We start from the raw sequence: 9,389 nt of genomic DNA on the forward strand, positions 1-9,389 counted from the left end.
GTTAAAGCCAGATCAAAGGGGGAAAAAATGTAAGGCTGCATGCATGCCTTTGAGGGACAAGCCTCACAAATACTTTCGTTCTTGCCCTGAAGATGGCCCCAGGAAAAGGGGTAAATGATCCTTTATTTAAATATAGACCCAAAAGAGAAGTACAATAGAAATTTAACATGTGCCTGCAGGCAGCAGCACTTTATAGGTTAAAGTCCTGGCTTCAGTTTAGTTGTGAAGGGCATTCACTTATTATCTACAATATAAAGAATGGAGAATTATCTGAGGGTGCCTGAAGTGGACTTGCAGAACCTTCTCAAAGCTACTGGAAGCAACTATGTTGCAGAGAACAACAGTCCTTGGACTCCGCCAGTTAATATTTTTGTGTGTGACCTTGGTCGTACAACTGCCATATCAAAGCCTCAATTTCTTTTGGGTTTGTAAAGCAGCATATAAACATATGGTGGGTTTAAATTAAGTGCTTTGTGGAAATGGGTATTTGCCCCAAATAGACTACTACCAAGTATGCAATTCATTAATACTCATGATATACTTCATCCTGACAGACAGTAGTAAGTAATCAAAGGGATGAGCCGAAACCGGTTTGGCTCAGTGGATAGAGCGTCGGTCTGTGGACTGAAGGGTCCCAGGTTCGATTCTGGTCAAGGGCATGTACATTGGTTGCAGGCATATCCCCAGTAGGATATGTGCAGGAGGCAGCTGGTTGATGCTTCTCTCTCATCGACGTTTCTAGCTATCTATCCCTCTCCCTTCCTTTCTGTGAAAAATCAATAAAAAAATATAATTAAAAAAATTAATTAAAGGGATGAATTCAAAGAAAGTATTATCACTGACAGTAGAGGGATAAACATGACCCCAATTAAGGAACTGGCTGACAGCCTTTTTTTTAAATTAGGATATTAACTCAAACTTTGCCTTTAGAAAAACTAGAATGTGCCAAAAGGAGGATAAAGTTGTCATCCTGAGGGATTACTAAGCTGATTTCTCAGAGGTACCCTGGGAGGTTATGGAGAAACCAGGGCCCCAACAGGCAGAGTTCATCAGCTTGTGGAAGACTTTGGGGACCTGAACCACAGAAGGTTCCACAGTCACAAAGCTTGAAAAGCTGTTAAGCATCTTGGGTTCTTTGGGACCTAAGTCACAGGGGTCCAAGCTATTATTGTCTCTCAGATTTATGTCTCCTTGAGGCCACTACCCCACACTTGGGAACCACACAGGTATGAGTCACTCTCTGCTACTTAATTCAGCAGCTGACCCTTTAGTATTGTTGACTCATAAAAATGTAAGGTTATTTGTATGAGAGAGCAGTTCAAGTACATGGATGAAAAATATGGAGCCTATGAATCAAAAGATCACCTATGTTTACCAGGTATATTAGGGTGCAAACAGGAAATAGGTGGTATTCTCTAAATAATGAAGGGCTGTTTTTAATTTACTGGAGAGAGAGAGAGAGAGAGAGAGACAGAGAGAGAAACATTGATGTGAGAAAGACTTATGGGATGCCTCATGTATGCACCCTTATGTGCCCTGCATGGGGAAGTAAACTCTCTACCTTCTGGTGTATCGGATGACACTCGAACGAACTGAGCCACACCAGCCATGGCATGAAGGGCTATTTTTTAAAAATGTGGGCAAGGGATGGATGGGTCAGTAACTGGGGGCTAGTAACAGCCTTAGGCCTGAAAAGACAAAGAAGGGTAGTGGTTACTAGGACCTGGAAGGAGAGATTGCCTTGAGAAAAGCAGTGACCTTTAATCAAAGGCCCAGGTGACGCCTGGGAAGTGGTGTCTTTCCCTCCCAGCCTTCTGCCGGAGTTCTCTATTGGCTGAATCCACCATGAAGACAAAGTGCAGGGAGCCCATTAATGAAATCCATGCAGGTTAGACTCCAAGGATAGAGAATAAAGTACAGGAGAGAGGAGAGGAATCTGGGAGGCATGAGAAGATACCCAGCACACCTAGAGATGAAGACCTCATTCATTCCCCAAAGAAAGGTTATCTTTGATTGCCCTCGCTCAAGTACTCCTGGCCAGCAACTTTATGGAGATGGCTCCTGAATTAGTTTTGGAACAAAATTTACTTTGGGGAGTTTGAAAGAGAGGCAGCTTGGAAATTTACATTTCCTCAAGCTCTACACTGCAACTGGAGATGAATTAAGCTGCCCAAAGTCAAGTAAGACAGTACTCTGATTAAAGGACAAATGACAGAGGAAAGGACACTACTGAGACAGCATATGTATCTATATACTGAAGATAATACATAACTCGCAAAATAGATATGTTTGTGTGTATGCAAAGTGCCTAACTCATTGTCAGACATGTAGCAAAAGCTTAAAGCATGGAAGTTGTTATTTCTATTGGCCTCCTTTTTTTTTTTTTTTTAATATATTTTATTGATTTTTTACAGAGAGGAAGGGAGAGAGATAGAGTTAGAACCGTGGATGATAGAGAAACATCGACCAGCTGCCTCTTGCACGCCCCCTACTGGGGATATGCCGGCAACCAATGTACATGCCCTTGATCGGAATCGAACCTGGGACCTTTCAGTCCGCAGACCCACGCTCTACCACTGAGCCAAACCGGCTTCGGCTGGCCTCTTTTTATATATATATAAAATTCCAACCTGGTGGAGGGGAGCAATGGAGGGGGGGGAAAATGAGGAACATTTGTAATAATATGAATAAAGATTTATTTTAAAAAAATAAATAAATAAAATTCCAGAGAGGAAGGGAGAGGGAGAGATAGAAACATCAATGATGAGAATCACTGATTGGCTGCCTCCTGAAGGCCCCCTATGGGATTGAGACCAGCAACCCAAGCAGTAATGAACCATAACCTCCTGGTTCAACATTCAAACACTGAGCCATGCTGGTCGGGCTATCGGCCTCTCTTTTAAACATCAATTTCCTTTACAATAAGACTTTCTTAAACTTCAGGACTAGTAGTTATAGTCTCTACTAACTTATTCTGTAAGACATCTTGCACAAATCTTACATAGGGATAGTTATCACTAACAATCACATGAAAGAACTCTAGGTTCCTATCCAATTCACTTTTAACTCTCCGTATCCCTGATGATTTATCTCACTAGGATTTTAATTCAACAAGACTTTTAGTTTTTTTTCTCAAGGCTCAAGTCCCTGCTCTTTTCCTCTCAGCAAAGACTGCATATACATTTATGGGCTAGCTGCCAGACCAGACATACCTTATAAATAATATGTACACTATATGTGTTGCCTATATGTTATTTACCAAAAATCAATTATCTATACACAGCCTATTCCGTGGTAGGTGTTCCCTAAATATTAACTTTGAAAGCTTGCTTAGAGATTCTAATTGTTGAACATAGATGCTTATAAATCCTTGACTTTGGTATTACCCTCCTGTGTTTAAGAAAGGCAACCTTATTGCCAATGGAGCAGCTATTGCAAGCACTAGTGTACACTGGATAGGGACACTCATTGTGCCAGCCAGATGGGTCTATTCAGCCCTGGCTATCAATGGGATTTGTGCCACAACCAGACTGCTACTTGTATTTATTTAATAAATGTATGCTGCATTGGACTGAGATAGCAACAAGCACCTTATTAACAAGAATAGCTGAGAAGCCAGCAGAGCAAATCCACTATTTTCAAGCCTCCCTGAACCTGATATCTACCCCCGCCCCCTCCGCCCCCATATCTCAGTATTGACTTTACTCCCACACAAGGCGCATAATCATTCCTTCAGCTACTGTTCTCTCCTGGTTGATTGCTTTTAGGGGAAGGAATGGGGTGGAGTGGGGAGGGTGAGAGAAAGGAAGATGTACATTTAACAAGTTAATCAAAAGCTCCCTCTAGTCTCACTTTTTTTTTTTCTTTTTACTTCATTTCTTACCTCAACTTGTTCTGCCTATTAAGAATACCAGCTGAGCCCTTGGCCAATGTTGCTAAATGGTTAGCACCCCAACCCACACCTCGAAGGGCTGGAGGTCTTGGGTTAAATCCTGCTCTGAATAAGGGCGCCTGCAGGAGGCAATCCACCCATGTGTCTCTTTCACATCCATGTCTCTCTCTCTCTCCCTCCTCCCTTCTCTCCATTCCGCTCTCTCCAAAAATCAATGAAAAAAATATCCGTAGGTGAGGATTAGCAGTAACAAAAAGAATACCAGCTGAGGAGTAGTTATGGAAAAGTCAGAGGGTATGAGTGGGTTAGAAGACCCCGAGGGGAAAGAACCCCCAATGCCGTCCTGTCCTGGCACTTCTCCCTCACTAGCTCAGCTGGCCAGGGAAAACTGTCTAGTCAGGTACCACACGATGATGTCTCTCTCAACCGCATGCATGACTCCCATTATAATACAACAGAGCTGAAAAAATCCTTTCCCCTACTGACACTTTAGTTGTAATGTCTTAGTGTTTATGGCACTGCCAGTTGCATATAGAAAAGTATAGCACATACAATTATGTACAGTACATACTTGGTAATGGCAAACAACCGTTACTGGTTTATGTATTTACTACACTTTTTATTGTTATTTTAGAGTAAAGAAGTTTGCTGTTAGACAGTATTATGCTGGCAGCAGCCTCATACAGCTTATATTTACCATGTCTCTTGATTGCATCATTTTCTCTTGCAGCTGATTTACTGTCATGTTTTGTTTTTTAGAGTAAATTTACTCTAGCCTAAGTGTATAGTGTTTGTGAAGTCCACAGTCGTGTACACTAATGTCCTAGGCCAGTGGTGGGCAAACTCAATAGTCAACAGAGCCAAATATCAACAGTACAACGATTAAAATTTCTTTTGAGAGCCCAATTTTTTAAACTTAAACTTCTAATGCCACTTCTTCCAAATAGCTCGCCCAGGCCATGGTATTTTGTAGAAGAGCCACACTCAAGGGGCCCAAGAGCCACATGTGGCTCAGGAGTCGCAGTTTGCCGACCACTGTTCTAGGCTTTCACATTCACTCATCATTCACTGACACCCAGAGCAACTTCCAGTCCTGCAGCTTCGCTTACGGTAAGGTGTACCACTCTTAATATATATTTCTTTAAATATGTTTTTATGGACTTCAGAGAGAGGGAGAGGAAGAGATAGAAACATCGATGAGAGATCTTGTGCAGCCGCTATCTCCCTGCTGCTGCCAGCGGACTCACCATTTTTGTCAAATAAAGACATAACCCTCCCCCCCAACTCCCCCAATAAAAACATCGATGAGAGAGAACATCAATTGGCTGCCTCCTGCATGCCCCCTACTGGGGATAGAATCTGAAACCCAGGCATATTCCTTGACTGAAAATCATACCAGTGGCCTCTTGGTGCATGGGACAATGCTCAATCCACTGAGCCACACTGCCCAGGGCCCATTCTTCATCTTTAACACCACATTTTTACTGTGCCTTTCCTAAGTTTAGATACACAAACACCACTGTGTCACAGCTGCTTACAGTATTCAGTAGACTAACATCCTAAATAGGTTGGTTACCTAGGAGCAACAGGCTATCCCATAGAGCTTAGTGTGTAGTGGGCTATACAAGCTAGGTTTGATTAAGTACACTTTATGATGTTCACACAACAACAAAATTGCCTAAGGATGTAAATTTTTTTAAAAGACGTATTTTTCGGAATATATCCCCATTGTTATGTGGCACATGACTGTTCTGAGGTTTATCTGTGATCAGGGGGGGAGCTGTAAAAAATTTCAATGACACCCTGAAATGGTTAAGACTTTGATATTTTATTAAGAAACATCTTTATTTTAAATGACAGTACAAAAGTTGTATATATAATATAGATCTGTATAGGTGTATATACACACAAATGCTCACTCACCCCTACATACATATACACAACCCTGCTCATCAGAATCAAACCCTATTTTATTAAAATTCTAAATAAAAACGGGAAGTATAATTTTTCCTAAAACATCCTGTACATAAAGCTGTCAGACAACCTGAAGAATGGAGAACAGTTAAGAAGTATCTAGGCACCCTACCCAGTCTTCCTCTCCTCACCCTCCCAATACCTACACTCCCACACCCCCATCCTCTGCCCCAACACAAATGGCCTTGACAGGTCAACATACAGGGCAAAGCCAGAGGAGAGAGCTGCTATCATTACTGGCAGAACGAGATGCTGGAGCCCAACTAGGAAGCACATTATTAGAGAGTCTGACTTAAATTCTCAGAAACAAACCACTCAGAATAAACAGAAGTAGGGATAGAGGGGAGTGGAAAGAGGAAAGACAAGGCCCACAGATTAGAAACGACTTATTAAATTCTAGTTCCTGGGAAAGACTCATTAAGATAAGAACAATGGGGTCAGAGAAACAGAAGTAAGACAGGGAAAGGGGAGGAGACAGAGAGATAGGGAAGTCACAATTTCCGGCCATTAACAAACCAAATGGCTGCTACAGAGACTAGGAATGTCACCCAGCTTCTAATCCTCGAGAAGCTCAAAAAATAAAACAAAAGGCAGCACCAGAGGCTCAAAGCTACTTGATTCATATTCGTATTCTTCTTGCTCAACACATTGGCACAGGAAAGACGAGTACTGTAACTCTCAAGGGGAAAATATTCATCACATAAAATGGAGATATTATAGGTAGGAGCCTAGAACAGCATGGGGGTGGTCTTGACATGTACTCCATTCTTAAGCTCCTTTTCTGGCCACACAGAGATGTCTGCACAAGGAGCAGGGAGGTGTAAGATTGTGCCAGTGCCGGTCAGAACAGCTGCCACAGGAGGGGGAAGGAGGCTTGTTTTGTGGAAGGGCAGCTCGGCTCTGAATCCATTGGCTTCCCCGGTGTCATCACACTACATGCTAACCACATCTCTGTAAAGCCGGGGACTGGCTCTCCTGGGGCCTCCCTCCTTAGGCTTCTCATTACTACCTGTTAGAGCACAACTCTCAGAGAAGAGCCAAAGCAATGTTTTTTCTTCCTCAAGCTCCTTAGTGGTTACAAAAGAAACCCTCTCTCATGCTTTTAATGAAATAAAATATATCCAGGTTATACCAGGTATTTAAGAGCTGAACCTCAAATAAAGAGAAAAGTGAGAAAACACATACACATTTATAAACAAACATGCACACTAATATACACCCAGCAAAGGGGCATTAAAAATGCCCTGGTCATGCCCCGCTGGTGTGGCTCAGCTGGTTGAGCGTTATCCTGTGCACCAAAAGGTGCTGGTTTGGTTCTGGGTCAAGGCACATACCTGGGTTGTGGGTTTCATTCCTGATTGGGAAGCACAGAGAAAGTAACCAATCTCTCTCTTCTCTCTCCCTCCCATTCTTCTCTCTAAACATATTCTAGGTGAGGATAGGAAAAAAAGCCCTGGCAGGAGGAGACCAAGCCATGTTTCTCTCTCTCTCTAAAAATCAATTAAATATATATATAATACACACACACACACACACACACACACACACACACCCCTGGTCATACGATACCTAATTTCAACTGGAAAGCCCCTGGTGAGTTCTTTCTTTTATATCAATATAAAGAAAGAAAGTAATTTTGTATACCATATATTTCTAACATTATTGAACAGATACACAAATTTTAACGATGCAAGGGTAAGGCTGAAGAAAGGGGAAAGGCAAAGCCAAAAATAACTGAACACAGATCGGACTGAGAAAAGGACCATCCTTTAAGGCACTGAATAAAAACATAGAAAACTTAAGGCCAAGTTTTCCAATGTTTCAGTTAAAAGACCTCAACTCTGGCATTACAATGAAGAGATCCCACAGAGGTAGTGATAGGAAGAGAATGTACACTTACACACTAACAGAAATTTTCCTCAAGTTAGGAACAAGAACAGAAATGATTTATTTTTTTCTCTACTTGCGGGGAAGGCTTAGAATCAAAATGCAAAGGTAGAGTGTACAAGTCCTATATTAATACTGATATCATTAAAGCAGCTTTATTTGAAAGTAGGCAATCATCCTAGGCTCCAGGTTCTTTCTATTCAAGTACCAACTCTGAACTACTTGACTGTTACTTGATTCTCTGTAATCCATCCATGCCAAAGGCCAGTTGAAATCCCCTAACCCAGAAAATCTAGCAACATTTTCCCAATTTCCATGGCTGATCCCAAAAGAAATGCAAATTCATAAAATGGTTATTGCCATTAATGCATTTAGTGTTTAACTTCTAACTACTTCAAGGGATCCTGACTTACTATTCTCTCTACAGCAATACAACTGGAGACCAAATCTTATTTCCCTTCTCTGGGGTGTTAAAAGCTCTATTCTAAGTAAATAAAAACAAATACTTTTTTGCTACCCACCCCTTTCCAGATATTTCCCTTCTCTCTCCCTATCACAACCCAATCTCAGAGACCCCATCATAAAAAATGGCATGGGCTGTGCTCTATAGTTTGTGTGTAGGAATGACAGCCTCCTACAGAAAGGTAAGAACAGGTAAGCAGTTCCCCAAAACAGTAGGGATTCCGTATGCTCAAAAGGGAGTGTTGGATGGAAGCTCTCCACTGCCAATCAGAAGCTACCTAGAGAATGAGGTGGCTGGACCTGGATATCTTCTGCAGTGTTCACCTCCACCCCATAACAGGGCAGGAAAAAAAAGAAAGAAATTAAAGTCAACATATACACTAAGAACATAAACAAAACACATCTAACATGACATCTGATGCATCTACAGTTAAGGCTCTGAAATGGCACACAATAGCAGCTTATCGTTAGCACCTGGTTCACAAAAGGACAGAAAAACACACACATCAGAAATAGAGATGGGACATTTTGACAGCAGATACCATAATTTCACCCTCACCCTTATCTAGCCTCCTCCGCTGCATTTCTCCATCATCCCCAACCGCCCAGAGGAGCCTCTGGCCACCTGGGAAAGGCTTGGGACTCGAGTCCATTGGGAAAACCAAGTGAAGGTGGCGAGTCATCAAGACTAATTTCAAAACTGACATTTTTGCCTAGAAGCCTCTAATAGCCAATTCTGTTTGTGAAATCTGGTTTGGGGAGTTACGTTTTCAGTTTATTTTGAGCCCAAAATGATTTTTCACCTCTGGAAAACTGTGGCAAATTGCTTCACCAATCAAGAGAACCCTATTAACTGTCAAGTTTTATTCCAAATTAAAAATGTATGTTTTCCGTATGATCACTAATTGAGAAAACCATTTTCTGAACAGTCATTCAAATGTTTACTTGGCACATCTCCCTCTGGTTTCTTCTTGTCATTTACAACAAAGCAAGCAAGCAAGTCAAGAACGATGGGGGCAAAGTTTCTCTGTACTGTAATCTCTCCACCCCCTTTCTCTCTCCATTTACCTTTCTTTTGAAAAATCTCCAAGCTGGCACACAAAGAATCCAAGCAATGAAACACTTTTCAAAAGTGTCTAGGCGAAGGGACAGGCACAGCGGGGGAGAAGGGAGT

The sequence above is a fragment of the Pipistrellus kuhlii genome, unplaced genomic scaffold (genome assembly GCF_014108245.1).
Source record: "Pipistrellus kuhlii isolate mPipKuh1 unplaced genomic scaffold, mPipKuh1.p scaffold_m20_p_24, whole genome shotgun sequence".
Taxonomy (NCBI): domain Eukaryota; kingdom Metazoa; phylum Chordata; class Mammalia; order Chiroptera; family Vespertilionidae; genus Pipistrellus; species Pipistrellus kuhlii.